Below are 16,381 nucleotides of genomic sequence, written 5' to 3'. Positions count from 1 at the left end.
ATTCAGTACAATCTGTTCAATCGGTCGTTTCGAATGTTTCCACAAGGTGGCGACATAGACTCACCACTGCTATGCAAGAGCGATGTAAAAGTAGTCGTGTTTCATAACTCACCCTTCGTCCTCTGCTGCATTGCTTAAATCAGTTTTATTGTAAAAAATAAAATAAAAAATAATAAAGGCAACAATTTGACCTGAATTGATATCTTACAATCGAAGTCTATACACCGCAAAAACCATTCTGATGAATATGCAAAATCATGCACAACGCTACAGGACATTGACACAAGAATGATGCCCCTTGTCCGGTGATCCAGACCTCATCCAGTGTGTCTTGTCGGTTTGTTTGCTCGGCGGCTGAAGCTTGCTACCGTGACGACAGCATCATGACAAACTCTGCAGGGGGAGACCGAGACAGACACAGCACCAGATACGTTGATTAGAACCAGGGGGCTCTGGATATTGCAGGGGACAACATAAGACACAAGCCCCATGTTACATCTGCCCTCATTAACATGCATTGGATGCCATTAGAAGTCACGGTGCGGTAATAATGACAATGTCAGTTCCATTCTGTCCACGGGAGGGGGGAGATGAGGGGGACCCTTGATTTTACAGTCCTATACGACAGTCATTTTTACAGTAGTGTTTGTGCTCTATGGACCTTGTATTTACAAAAAACAAAAATGTGGGTACTTTATAGTAATCCAAAGAATTCAGTAGGTGTAACGACCTGGTCAATTCTTAGTTAAAACGAGGTACATAGGTGGGGCTGTAAGATAAAGTGTATCCAGTTCATTTGTGTCCAAATTGACCGCAAGCCCATACCCCTATCCTACCACTGGCCCCAGGCACAAGTATATCTGGAGGAATTGGACAGGTATGAAGCAATAGGCTGTCATCTCCACCTGACCTATCACAGGGAATATTGTTTAAACCCACCTGACCCCCTCCGATCAATAATGTACGTGTGCATCGGGTTGATATTATTGAGACTATAGGGGTAGAATGGGAATTCGTCCCACGACCTGGTCTCAGAACATTTCGCATGATTCTGTACGTAAATCCAACACGCTCCATTTAGTATGATATGTTACGTTCGGTATGGTTACATAAGAAAGATTGTTACTTAGGGTGGATGGGGAAGGTGTATAACATGAATGTCTAGTAACCCCAAAGTTTGGCATTTTAGCAAATCTTCAACAACGTACTACTTTATAGCTACTTTGCAACTACTTAGCATGTAAGCTAATCTTTCCCCTAACGCTAACCTTAACCCTTTCAGCTAACCCTTCACCTAACTCTTAAACTGAACCCTAACCTTAACCCTAATGCCTAGCCTAGCTAGCATTAGCGAACTAGCTAACATTAGCCACCTACTAGAATTTGTAATATATCATATGTTTTGCAAATTCGTAACAACATATCTGTTACACCCTGATCTGATTCACCTGTCTTTGCTTGTTTCCATCTCCCTCCATCTTCCCCATTACCCCCTGTGTATGTATACCTGTGTTCTCTGTTTGTCTGTTGCTAGTTAGTTTTGTTTCGTGAAACCTACCAGCGTTTGTTCCCCTGTTCCTGTCTTTTCTTGCTCCTGTTATCTAGTCCTTCCCGGTTTTGACCATTCTACCTGCCCTGACCCTGCCTGTAGTTCTATACCTTGCCCCACCTCACTGGATGATTGACCCTGCCTACCCTGAGACTGCCTGCTGTTCAGGACATTTTGCAGCCTCTCTGGATTACTGACCTCTGCCTGCCTTTGTCCTGTCGTTTGCCTGCCCCTGTACTAGAAATAAACTTTTGTTTCTTTGACACTGTCTGCATTAGGGTCATACCTGAAACCTGATAATATCATACAAAATGGGTGACGGACATCCACAAATGAATGTATACCACACGAAATGTAACATATCATACTAAATGGAGTGTCTCGAATCTACATACATAATCATACGAAATGCTTTGAGACCAGGTTGCATCCCATCATCCCTCTCCTACATCTCTTTTTTCAAACCAATCGGTTAACCAAGCATAACCGATCTTATCGTGTCACCTGCACCCTCAGCATGCCTCCCCCCACCAACAAACATCCATCTATCCACCTGTCAATCACACCAGCCAGTAGTAGCCATTAAACAACCATAGGCAGGACCCATCCATCCCATCATTTCAGTCCATCTGTCAATTCTGGTTACATTTTCAATTATGCTTCTTTAAGGACATTTGTTGAATGACTTCTATGACTGTGTCCCGTATGGCTCCCTATTCCCTAAAGTAGTGCACTGTGTATGGTATAGGGTGGCATTTGGATCTCAGACAATGTCTGGTCTTCTAAAGCTATAGGTGTGCAACTTCAACAATTGATTGACGAGATGGCTGAAGGGCTCAGTAAGAGGGATTAGGCTAGTTGTATCGCCCCAAGAGGGCTAATTGTTGATCATGCGTGGGCCAAATGCTTATTGATCCCCTACGTACACAGAGACTCCCATCCACATGTTTCCAATTATTATTATTGATTGGGCCTTCGTTTGATTGGCTAGGACAAAACACAAGCATGCGTTTGTGGGGGGGATTACTGATGGACATGAGACAAGTCTTGTTTTATAGTTAATGAGGTGTGTGTGTGTGTGCTGGTTTGAAAGCGTGTGAAGTGTGGCATAACTGAGAGTTAAGTGTGTGTATCCATGGGCATGTATACAGTCCTTGAGCAGTCCAAAGGTGTATGTGCCATGTGTGACTGTGCATGTGTGGACCTCCCACGGGAGTCACCGTCTTAGACCAAAATAAAATTCCCCCGCAGGCAGGGCTACCTCATCACGTGACCATTAGCAACCATGCCCAACTCATGTCCGCTACATTCCCACAAGAGAACGTCCCCACATTGGGCGCCAATGTAACATGCAGGATATGAACCCGGATCTCCCACAGGAGCAACCAACGTTTTAGACCAGGGGTCATCAACTAGATTCAGCCACAAGCTGATTTTTTTCTTGAATGGAAGGTCAGGGAGCCGGAACAAATTTACAAATAATTTGTAGACTCCAAATTAATATTTGACAAAAACATAATAATTTTAAACCTTGCTTACATTTGTATACGATCACATACATCTCTCTATTATGCGATTTCTGATATTAAAATCACTTGGAGCTCATTTCCTGGTGTTTTTACAGTATTTTATGTCCATCCAAAAATAATAATAAAAAATAATAAAAACAATATCTATTTTTTTGCTCAGAAAACACTGGGCCAAATAAAATCATCCATGTGCCAAATTCGGCTCGCGTGCAACCAGTTGGGGAACCCTGTTTTAGAACATTAGACCAAGAAAAAATTCCCATTTGGTCTTAGGGCAGACACTGCTTTTCAAGTTCGCAGGCGGGGCTACCTCATCACGTGACCATTAGCAACCATACCCGACTCATGTCCACAATAGTTGCACTGTAATGATTGCCTTAATGCACTACTGATGAGATTGGATTGGGTTATCCACCCACCTTACCTCCACTGTCCTCATCTCTGCACTCTCTTCCACTCCCCTCCACTCTCCTAGGACCTACTTTTTTTCTGTCCCCTCCCTCTCCTATCCTTTCTCTTCTCCTACCCCATCCTCTCTCCTCCCTCATCCTCTCCCCTCTCTTGACACTTACCCCCTCCGTCCCCCTTACACCCCCCTCTCCACCTTCCCAACTCCCCTCACCGTCAAAGTCTATTCTGCCATCCTTGTTGAGGTCGATGTCCTTCTTCAGCTTCTCGCCCAGCAGGGCCTTCATGCTGTCCTTCAGCTCCTCCAAGGTGAGGCGCCCGTCCCCGTTGCTGTCAAACTGGGGGGAGATGATGATGGACGGACGGGGGGCAGTGGATGAAGATGATGATGATTATGCTGATGAGGACTTATGTAGCAGATTATCAGTTACAATTAATTATTATTAATTAAGTTCATTAAGTGGGGAGAAGGCACAATTCAGACCTGGCTTTCTCTCCTTTAAATATCTGTAATTGACTGCACCTGCTAACCTTAGTTAGCTAGCTAATCAGTGCAATTGTACAAAAAAATCTAGCTAACTACAACGTCTTCAGAAAGTATTCATACCCCTTGACTTACTCCACATTTTGTTGTGTTACAGTCTCAACTCAAATGGATAACTAAACATTTTTTTAAATCTCGCTACACACAATACCCCATAATGAAATTATGAAATTGACATAAAAAATACCTTATTTATTTAAGTATTCACACCCTGAGTCAATACTTTGTAGAAGCACCTTTGGCAATGATTACAGCTGTGAGTCTTCCTGGGTAAGTCTCTAAGAGCTTTCCACACCTGGGTTGTGCAACATCTGCCCGTTATTCTTTTCAAAATTTTACAAGCTCTACCAAATTGGTTGTTGATCATTGCCATAGATTTTCAAATAGAGTTAAGCCAAAATGATAACTTGGCCACTCAGTAACATTCATTGTTTTCTTGGAAAGCAACTGCAGCCTTGTGTTTTAAGTTATTGTCCTGCTGAAAGGTGAATTCATCTCCCAGTGTCTGGTGGAAAGCAGAACCAGCTTTTGCTCTAAGATTTTGCCTTTGCTTAGCTCCATTTCATTATTTTTTTTATCCTGAAAAACTCCCCAGACCTTAATAATTACAAGCATACCCATAACATGATGCAGCCACCACTATGCTTGAAAATATGGAGAGTGGTACTCAGTAATGTGTTGCATTGGATTTGCCCTAAGAATAACACTTTGTATTCAGGACAAACATTTATTTGCTTTGCTTATTTGCTTGTTACAAAAAGGATGCAAGTTTTGGAATATTTGTATTCTGTACAGGCTTCAAATCAAATCAAATCAAATTTTATTTGTCACATACACATGGTTAGCAGATGTTAATGCGAGTGTAGCGAAATGCTTGTGCTTCTAGTTCCGACAATGCAGTAATAACGAGCAAGTAATCTAACTAACAATTCCAAAAAAAACTACTGTCTTATACACAGTGTAAGGGGATAAAGAATATGTACATAAGGATATATGAATGAGTGATGGTACAGAGCAGCATAGGCAAGATACAGTAGATGATATCGAGTACAGTATATACATATGAGATAAGTATGTAAACCAAGTGGCATAGTTAAAGTGGCTAGTGATACATGTATTACATAAGGATGCAGTCGATGATATAGAGTACAGTATCAACGTATGCATATGAGATGAACAATGTAGGGTAAGTAACATTATATAAGGTAGCATTGTTTAAAGTGGCTAGTGATATATTTACATAATTTCCCATCAATTCCCATGATTAAAGTGGCTGGAGTAGAGTCAGTGTCATTGACAGTGTGTTGGCAGTAGCCACTCAATGTTGGTGGTGGCTGTTTAACAGTCTGATGGCCTTGAGATAGAAGCTGTTTTTCAGTCTCTCGGTCCCAGCTTTGATGCACCTGTACTGACCTCGCCTTCTGGATGACAGCGGGGTGAACAGGCAGTGGCTCGGGTGGTTGATGTCCTTGATGATCTTTATGGCCTTCCTGTAGCATCGGGTTGTGTAGGTGTCCTGGAGGGCAGGTAGTTTGCCCCCGGTGATGCGTTGTGCAGACCTCACTACCCTCTGGAGAGCCTTACGGTTGAGGGCGGTGCAGTTGCCATACCAGGCGGTGATACAGCCCGCCAGGATGCTCTCGATTGTGCATCTGTAGAAGTTTGTGAGTGCTTTTGGTGACAAGCCGAATTTCTTCAGCCTCCTGAGGTTGAAGAGGCGCTGCTGCGCCTTCCTCACGATGCTGTCTGTGTGAGTGGACCAATTCAGTTTGTCTGTGATGTGTATGCCGAGGAACTTAAAACTTGCTACCCTCTCCACTACTGTTCCATCGATGTGGATGGGGGTGTTCCCTCTGCTGTTTCCTGAAGTCCACAATCATCTCCTTAGTTTTGTTGACGTTGAGTGTGAGGTTATTTTCCTGACACCACACTCCGAGGGCCCTCACCTCCTCCCTGTAGGCCGTCTCGTCGTTGTTGGTAATCAAGCCTACCACTGTTGTGTCGTCCGCAAACTTGATGATTGAGTTGGAGGCGTGCATGGCCACGCAGTCGTGGGTGAACAGGGAGTACAGGAGGGGGCTCAGAACGCACCCTTGTGGGGCCCCAGTGTTGAGGATCAGCGGGGAGGAGATGTTGTTGCCTACCCTCACCACCTGGGGGCGGCCCGTCAGGAAGTCCAGTACCCAGTTGCACAGGGCGGGTCGAGACCCAGGGTCTCGAGCTTGATGACGAGCTTGGAGGGTACTATGGTGTTGAATGCCGAGCTGTAGTCGATGAACAGCATTCTCACATAGGTATTCCTCTTGTCCAGATGGGTTAGGGCAGTGTGCAGTGTGGTTGAGATTGCATCGTCTGTGGACCTATTTGGGCGGTAAGCAAATTGGAGTGGGTCAAGGGTGTCAGGTAGGGTGGAGGTGATATGGTCCTTGACTAGTCTCTCAAAGCACTTCATGATGACGGATGTGAGTGCTACGGGGCGGTAGTCGTTTAGCTCAGTTACCTTAGCTTTCTTGGGAACAGGAACAATGGTGGCCCTCTTGAAGCATGTGGGAACAGCAGACTGGTATAGGGATTGGTTGAATATGTCCGTAAACACTCTGTCAATTAGGTTAGTATTGTGGAGTAACTACAATGTTGTTGATCCATCCTCAGTTTTCTCCTATCACAGCCATTAAACTATGTAACTGCTTTAATGTCACCATTGGCCTCATGATGAAATCCCTGAGCGATGTCCTTCCTCTCCAGCAGCTGAGTTAAGAAGGATGCCTGTATATTTGTGGTGACTGGGAGTATTGATACACCATCCAAAGTGTAATTAATAACTTGCTCAAAGGAATATTCAGTCTAACAATAGGTGTCCTTCTTTGTGAGGCATTGGAAAAATCTCCCTGAACTTTGTGGTTGAATCTGTGTTTGAAATTCACTCCTCGACTGAGCCTCGACTCGGGGACCTTACAGATAATTGTATGTGTGGGGTGCAGACAGTTGTGTAAAGTAAAAATACATCAAAGTACTACTTAAGTTGTTTTTTTTGTGGTATCTGTACTTTACTTTACTATTTACAACTTTTACTTTTACTTCACTACATTACTAAAGAAAATAATGTACTTTTTACTCCATACATTTTCCCTGACACCCAAAAGTACAGTACTTGTTAGATTTTGAATGCTTAGCAGGAGAAGAAAAATTGTCCAATTTACACATTTACCAAGAGAACATGTCTGGTCATCCCTATTGCCTCTGATCTGGCGGACTCACTAAACACAAATGCTTAGTTTGTAAATTATGTATGAGGGTTGGAGTGTGCCCCTGGCTATCCGTAAATGTAAAAAACAAGAAAATGGTGCTGCCTGGTTTATTTAATATTTGGAAGAAGAAATTATTCATACTTTCACTTTTACTTTTGATACTTAACTATATTTTAGCAATTACATTTACTTTTGATACTTAAGTAGATTTAAAACCAAATACTTTTAGACTTTTACTCAAGTAGTTTTTACTGGGTGACTTTCACTTTTACTTGAGTAATTTGTTAGGATGGTATCTTTACTTTTACTCAAGTATCACAATTGGGTACTTTTTCCACCACTGGGTACACCTACTCATTCAAGTGTTTTTCTTTATTTTTTACTATTTTCTACATTGTAGAATAATAGTGAAGACATCAAAACTACGAAATAACACATATGGAATCATGTTGTAACCAAAATAATGTTCAACTAATTGATACATTTTATATTTGAGATTCTTCAAAGTACCCACCCTTTGCCTCTGACAGCTTTGCACACGCTTGGCATTCTCTCAACCAGCTTCAGAAGGTAGGCACCTGGAATGCATTTCAATTAACAGGTGTGCTTTGTTAAAAGTTACTTTGTGGAATTTCTTGCCAAGAGTGTGCAAAACTGTCATCAAGGCAAAGGGTGGTTTAAAAAACTTCCACAACAGAAACAGAGGACAGGGAGGTGGAGGACAAGCAAGAGGACGGGGGACAGGTAGATGTGCCAGTGCAGTGCAAGCAGATTTTTTACAAAGGTAGGTTGAAGTGACAGCGTTTGAAACTACTTTGCAGATATGACACAAACAGACCATCCTAATGTCAGTAAAAATATATCAAATTCCCAGTCTATGCCTCAAAACCAATAACCATAAGGCGTTTTAATAATAGGTTCTAATTGACTCAAAATTCCATGACGTACAGTGAGGCATTGTTGCTAGAAAAGATGGATGCAGGTCAAAGCATGATTAATGTAATTGACCAATACATTTCTTGCTAGTCCCAAAAATATTGCTATCAGGTAGTATATCACAGCTGGCCTTCGGGATGCACTTTTTAAAGTTTCAATGACTCAATATTTTGATGAGAAAAAAAAAAAACTGATGACTGTAACTAAGGCTGGGAATGACAGTACAGTCAAACTAGGAAGGGCAACGATCACAAGTCAGTCATAACCTGGCTAATAGGCTAACATGTCGAAACACAAGGCCTGCGGGAGGAACTGGACACAAGTTGTCTCATCTACTTCATGAAATTACAGCCTGATGCTGCTTGCATAGGTGAATTCAACTTCCAACTGCAGCTGCTGTCATGTGATCGGGGTTTACAGCGCGCGGTTTTAAAGCTTGAGAATGAATAACTCAGAAAAAGTCCCCAAAAAACGTGCAACAAACACTGTGTAAAGGAGAAACTCGTAGGCCTATTACAGCAACATTCGAACATTAGCCTCGGCTGGCTACTCAACTACAATACATTTTGAGTGCACCATACAGTATTGCTGCATTCAACATGTTTTAAGTGTACAACAACCTATAGCTCCGTTTTTGTTATTTGGAGTCATTAAATACTTTCTGATTAGGGTCGCGGGAATACTATGCACTTCTGCAAGTATAGCAGCAAAGGCTGGACAAGTATTATTTCTCTCTTTTGTTTTAATATCTTACAATTCGATATACATTATCATACGTGCATAAATGGACATTATAAATCAAATCAAATTTATTTATATAGCCCTTCGTACATCAGCTGATATCTCAAAGTGCTGTACAGAAACCCAGCCTAAAACCCCAAACAGCAAGCAATGCAGGTGTAGAAGCACGGTGGCTAGGAAAAACTCCCTAGAAAGGCCAAAACCTAGGAAGAAACCTAGAGAGGAACCAGGCTATGTGGGGTGGCCAGTCCTCTTCTGGCTGTGCCGGGTGGAGATTATAACAGAACATGGCCAAGATGTTCAAATGTTCATAAATGACCAGCATGGTCGAATAATAATAAGGCAGAACAGTTGAAACTGGAGCAGCAGCACAGTCAGGTGGAAGTTGAAACTGGAGCAGCAGCATGGCCAGGTGGACTGGGGACAGCAAGGAGTCATCATGTCAGGTAGTCCTGGGGCATGGTCCTAGGGCTCAGGTCAGTTGAAACTGGAACAGCAGCATGGCCAGATGGACTGGGGACAGCAAGGAGTCATCATGTCAGGTAGTCCTGGAGCTCAGGTCCTAGGGCTCAGGTCCTCCGAGAGAGAGAAAGAAAGAGAGAAGGAGAGAATTAGAGAACGCACACTTAGATTCACACAGGACACCGAATAGGACAGGAGAAGTACTCCAGATATAACAAACTGACCCCAGCCCCCCGACACATAAACTACTGCAGCATAAATACTGGAGGCTGAGACAGGAGGGGTCAGGAGACACTGTGGCCCCATCCGAGGTCACCCCGGACAGGGCCAAACAGGAAGGATATAACCCCACCCACTTTGCCAAAGCACAGCCCCCACACCACTAGAGGGATATCTTCAACCACCAACTTACCATCCTGAGACAAGGCTGAGTATAGCCCACAAAGATCTCCGCCACGGCACAACCCAAGGGGGGCGCCAACCCAGACAGGATGACCACAACAGTGAATCAACCCACTCAGGTGATGCACCCCCTCCAGGGACGGCATGAGAGAGCCCCAGTAAGCCAGTGACCCAGCCCCGTAATAGGGTTAGAGGCAGAGAATCCCAGTGGAAAGAGGGGAACCGGCCAGGCAGAGACAGCAAGGGCGGTTCGTTGCTCCAGAGCCTTTCCGTTCACCTTCCCACTCCTGGGCCAGACTACACTCAATCATATGACCCACTGAAGAGATGAGTCTTCAGTAAAGACTTAAAGGTTGAGACCGAGTTTGCGTCTCTGACATGGGTAGGCAGACCGTTCCATAAAAATGGAGCTCTATAGGAGAAAGCCCTGCCTCCAGCTGTTTGCTTAGAAATTCTAGGGACAATTAGGAGGCCTGCGTCTTGTGACCGTAGCGTATGTGTAGGCATGTACGGCAGGACCAAATCAGAGAGATAGGTAGGAGCAAGCCCATGTAATGCTTTGTAGGTTAGCAGTAAAACCTTGAAATCAGCCCTTGCTTTGACAGGAAGCCAGTGTAGAGAGGCTAGCACTGGAGTAATATGATCAAATTTTTTGGTTCTAGTCAGGATTCTAGCAGCCGTATTTAGCACTAACTGAAGTTTATTTAGTGCTTTATCCGGGTAGCCGGAAAATAGAGCATTGCAGTAGTCTAACCTAGAAGTGACAAAAGCATGGATTAATTTTTCTGCATCATTTTTGGACAGAAAGTTTCTGATTTTTGCAATGTTACGTAGATGGAAAAAAGATGTCCTTGAAATGGTCTTGATATGTTCTTCAAAAGAGAGATCAGGGTCCAGAGTAACGCCGAGGTCCTTCACAGTTTTATTTGAGACGACTGTACAACCATTAAGATTAATTGTCAGATTCAACAGAAGATCTCTTTGTTTCTTGGGACCTAGAACAAGCATCTCTGTTTTGTCCGAGTTTAATAGTAGAAAGTTTGCAGCCATCCACTTCCTTATGTCTGAAACACATGCTTCTAGCGAGGGCAATAAAGGGCCATCTTTTAAAAAAATAAAACAATGGGCAGTTTAGGTCGCAGTTGCACGTTTTTTTTTTGTAAAAACGAATAGGCTATGTCTGGCCGCCGTAAATTTGTTGTGTTTTTTAACAATATGGCCCGTACACTGATTGAGTTTGACACCGCTTTTAGTTGTCCATTAAATGTTTTTGGCATCTATCAAATGGGCGAGCAGGCAGGCAAGTTCCCATTCAGTTGTCAAAATGTGGGTTGGGACAATCATGCATTTGGCAGGCAAGCTGCAGAAGGACGAGCAGCTTCCCCATCGTTTATCAGTGCAATTTTGATGGCCACAACTAACTGAAACAGTTTGAGAGGGTTTATCTAATGTTCCCTCGTTAGATTTTTAGCTCATCTCACTCTGGCTAGGATTAGTTGTTGATCTTGTTGTTGTTGATGTGCATAACTGAGGGCGAGAGAGTCGACATTTTCATGGTTGTATGATCAATAGGACTGTGAAGTTCCCAAATATAAGAGCACTACCGTGGTATTTAAATATTTGCAGAAATCCATTCAGGTGTTTTTTTTGTGGCTTTTGGCGAATGTGTTGTAATGATCTGAAGTCGTGCTGTTGATTAAGCCTGTAAACACACAGTCCAGTTCAAAGTGAATGATGACAGGCCCGTGTGGCTTATTTGTATATTAACCTACTGCAGCTCTGATTGGCTGTGGCGCACAGGTCTGTGTAGACTCCGGACCTGGACAAGACCGATATTCTTATTCAGTGTAATTTACTGCAGGCTCTATTAATTGTCCAAGCGCACGGCCACTTTCCCACTCTATATTGCTATAGAACTTTCGCAAATCATTTCCAAACATTCTATGAATTTATGAAAACGTGAAAATAACCATATCTACAGTGAGAGAAAAAAGTATTTGATCCCCTGCTGATTTTGCCCACTGACAAAGAAATGATCAATATATAATTTTAATGTTAGGTTTATTTGAACAGTGAGAGACAGAACAACAACAAAAAAATCCAGATAAACGCATGAAAAATGTTAGAAATTAATGAATGCATTTTAATGAGGGAAATAAGTATTTGACCCCTCTGCAAAACATGACTTCGTACTTGGTGGCAAAACACTTGTTGGCAGTCACAGAGGTCAGACGTTTCTTGTAGTTGGCCACCAGGTTTGCACACATCTCAGGAGGGATTTTGTCCCACTCCTCTTTGCAGATCTTCTCCAAGTCATTAAGGTTTCGAGGCTGGCGTTTGGCAACTCGAACCTTCAGCTCCCTCCACAGATTTTCTATGGGATTAAGGTCTGGAGACTGGCTAGGTCACTCCAGGACCTTAATGTGATTCTTCTTGAGCCACTCCTTTGTTGCCTTGGCTGTGTGGATTGGGTCATTGTCATGCTGGAATACCCATCCACGACCCATGTTCAATGCCCTGGCTGAGGGAAGGAGGTTCTCACCCAAGATTTGATGGTACATGGCCCCGTCCATCGTCCCTTTGATGCGGTGAAGTTGTCCTGTCCCCTTAGCAGAAAAACACCCCCAAAGCATAATGTTTCCACCTCCATGTTTGACGGTGGGGATGGTATTCTTGGGGTCATAGGCAGCATTCCTCCTCCTCCAAACACTGCGAGTTGAGTTGATGCCAAAGAGCTCCATTTTGGTGTCATCTGACCACAACACTTTCACCCAGTTGTCCTCTGAATCATTCAGATGTTCATCGGCAAACTTCAGATGGGCATGTATATGTGTTTTCTTGAGCAGGGGGATTTCAGTCCTTCACAGCGTAGTGTGTTACCAATTGTTTTCTTGGTGACCATGGTCCCAGCTGCCTTGAGCTCATTGACAAGATCCTCCCGTGTAGTTCTGGGCTGATTCCTCACCGTTCTCATGATCATTGCAACTCCACGAGGTGAGATCTTGCATGGAGCCCCAGGCCGAGGGAGATTGACAGTTCTTTTGTGTTTCTTCCATTTGCGAATAATCGCACCAACTGTTGTCACCTTCTCACTAAGCTGCTTGGCGATGGTTTTGTAGCCCATTCCAGCCTTGTGTAGGTCTACAATCTTGTCCCTGACATCCTTGGAGAACTCTTTGGTTTTGGCCATGGTGGAGAGTTTGGAATCTGATTGATTGATTGCTTCTGTGGACAGGTGTCTTTTATACAGGTAACAAACTGAGATTAGGAGCACTCCCTTTAAGAGTGTGCTCCTAATCTCAGCTTGTTACCTGTATAAAAGACACCTGGGAGCCAGAAATCTTTCTGATTGAGAGGGGGTCAAATAAGTTTCCCTCATTAAAATGCAAGTCAATTTATAACATTTTTCATGCGTTTTTCTGGATTTTTTTGTTGTTATTCTGTCTCTCACTGTTCAAATAAACCTACCATTAAAATTATAGACTGATCATTTCTTTGTCAGTGGGCAAACGTACAAAATCAGCAGGGGATCAAATTATTTTTTCCCTCACTGTAAGTGGTCGCTTGTCAGATTTTTAAATCTTTTTTTAAGTGTCGTGTTCTTCCTGGTGGTGTATATGAACAGACTTGAATAAGATTTCATGTTGCTAAAATGCTGTCAGATCCACCTTATCTTCCACTCTGTTATCATTCACAATGATTAGAGAATGCACCACTTGCTTGGGTTTTTAAAATGTTGTTTGAAAGCACTCTGTATACTCTTCTGACCTGTCTGATAGCACATTCTTATGGATCTTGCACACTTCCTAGGGGCGATCTCATCTGTTTGAAAACACACTTCTTGTGGCTTTTGCACACTTCCTAGTGACCTTCTCTCACCTGTTTGAAAGCACTGCGTACCTCCCTCATCCCCATCATGTGAGCCGTCTCAGCCAGCATCCTAGGGCCAGCTCAGTACAGAAATCATCAAAGTCCACGTGACCGCCCCCTACAGAGAGGGAGACATCAGATTACACACACACACACATACACACAAAGCGCCGTTTCCACCTGACATCAATCAAATACACAATGTCCCAAACTTCAAAAACAGACATTAGTCTTACGCACACGTGTCACACATGCACACACCCGCCTCCTCTAACTTCATAGAGGGAGACATCAATCATACACACATGCACAGACCCCTGAGAGAGCCATGAGTCAAACACGACACACACACACCAGAGGAGGCTGGTGGGAGGAGCTATAGGAAGATGGGCTCATTGTAATGTCTGGAATGGAATAAAGGGAGCGGTATCAAGCACGTCAACCATACGGAACCACATGTTTGACTCTGTAACAATAATTCCATTCCAGCCATTACAATGAGCCCGTCCTCCTACAGCTCCTTCCACCAGCCTCCTCTGACACACACACATACACACCACTAACCCCTCTGCACACACACACACACACACACACACCACTAACCCCTCCACACACCACTAACCCCTTTGCACACAAACACACACGCTCACATTTCATCTTGATCTGCTGTATAATCTCTATGAGCTCCATCTCAGTGGGCATGTATCCCATGGTCCTCATACAGTCGGCCACGTCCTTGTAATGCAGGAAGCCATCCCCATCGTAGTCAAACTCCTTAAAGGCCACCTGCAGCTCTGAGACACTCACACACGCACACGCACACGCACATGCACACGCACACACACACACGCACATACACACACACGCACATGCACACGCACACACACACACACGCACACACACACACGCACATACACGCACACGCACATACACACACACGCACATGCACACGCACACACACACACACACACACACACACACACACACACACACACACACACACACACCAATGTGTATAATGTTATAATATTTACAGTAGTCAAAAATTGTGGTGCAGTGGTTTTCGAGCAGCTTAGCAGCTCCAGAATTCGTATTGCTGAATGATGTTTCAAGAAGCTAATAGCCAGTAACATTTACAAGCTACCACTGTGTCCTGTATGACTCACAAGGTTAAGTAGAGCTTATGAGAGACACAGGCATTTTGGACAATAAACTGAATGCCTGCGGAATATTTTGTTTCTTAAAAAACGTCATATAATATTGCTTGCATTAGCACTATTCATTTCACTAACAAAGGTTTAAAGGTATACTCAGCAATATGACATCAGTTGGCCGATTTCTTGCATACAGACATCAACAACAACTGCAATCACATCTGTAAAGAATGCCTCAGATTGGAGCGTCCAACTTGGCACCCTCCCTTGAGGCCTGGCCACGTTGGGGCGAGCCAATAGTCCTTCTTGAAGGATTATAATTTAGTTGATGTTGATTTATGTATGCAGGTAGTCGCCCCGTTGCGTATGAAGACGTCATATCGCTGGCACTACCCTTAAGTGCACTGGTAAAATGGACTCTCGCTCACTGTGTGGATTGCACTTGCTTAGTACATTTCTTTAATCAATAACAAAGACTTTACCATCCAACTCCTCAGGCATCAGCTCCATATCCTGCAGTACACAGATAGAGAAGGGAGATGAAGAGAGAGCATGAGTGTGTTCCCTAAATCTCTGCTTCATTAAAGCAGAGTAGTCCCTTGAGAAATATACCCCACTTGAATCATTAAAAAAAAAAAATAGCGTATTAAGGAAACATGCATATCATATCAACCACTGCAGCGCGCCTGACAGAGACCCTAATGGGATTACTCCACGACATGCCTACTAATCTGAGCAATGACATATACACACAGTATGTGCAAGCATACACACACACACACGCACACACACACACGCACGCACACACACAGTCATAAAGTGCAGCTACCATACTCTCAATAACTCTCTCTCTCTCTCTCTCTCTCTCTCTATTCAATTCAATTTGCTTTATTGGCATGACGTAACAATGTACATATTGCCAAAGCTTACTTTGGATATTTACAATATGAAAATAATGAGAATCAAAATTTTCAACGGAACAACAATAACCATGGGTAAAAAATAACCATGCATTGAATAATAACAATAAGCATACAGTAGAGTGCAGGTTGATTGCTCTGTCAGACACTCTCCCTCAACTTGTGGCAGGAAGCAATGTAGTGCGCTGCCAACCCACAGCTCTCTGCGTCCTCCCCCAACAGGACGGGTAGCCTACTCTCATCAGAGAGGTCTTTGAAACCTTGAATAAGGGTTTCAAATTTGGGGAAATTACACTCTCTAATTGTTGTATATTTTTCACATTTTGTCAGGAAATGCAGCTCCCTCTCAGGTTCTGCTGTTGTGCAGCAGTTGCACAGCCTTTCCTCTACGGGGAGCCAGGTTGTCCTGTGTCTACCCTTCTCGATAGCAATGCTGTGCTCACTGAGCCTGTACTTTGTCAAGGTTTTTCTAAGGTTTTGATCAGTAACCGTGGTCAAATAGTTAGCCACGGTGTACTGTCGATTTAGGGCCAGATAGCACTGCATTTTGCTTTGTGTTTGTGCTTGTGTTTCCCAATAAGTAATGTAGTTTTGTTTTGACTGTGTTGTAATTTAGTT

At 43.4% G+C, this 16,381-nt stretch overlaps 1 pseudogene; it reads right to left on the bottom strand.

The window, feature by feature from the left end:
• Nucleotides 1–364: 364 nt before the first annotated feature.
• LOC112234435 lies at nt 365–15,564 on the bottom strand (annotated as a pseudogene).
• Nucleotides 15,565–16,381: the final 817 nt, after the last annotated feature.

This window comes from Oncorhynchus tshawytscha, linkage group LG11 (assembly GCF_018296145.1).
Source record: "Oncorhynchus tshawytscha isolate Ot180627B linkage group LG11, Otsh_v2.0, whole genome shotgun sequence".
In the NCBI taxonomy this organism is placed as follows: domain Eukaryota; kingdom Metazoa; phylum Chordata; class Actinopteri; order Salmoniformes; family Salmonidae; genus Oncorhynchus; species Oncorhynchus tshawytscha.
The sequence above is the reverse complement of the archived record's forward strand: the minus strand, read 5'-3'. Positions and strand labels throughout refer to the sequence as shown.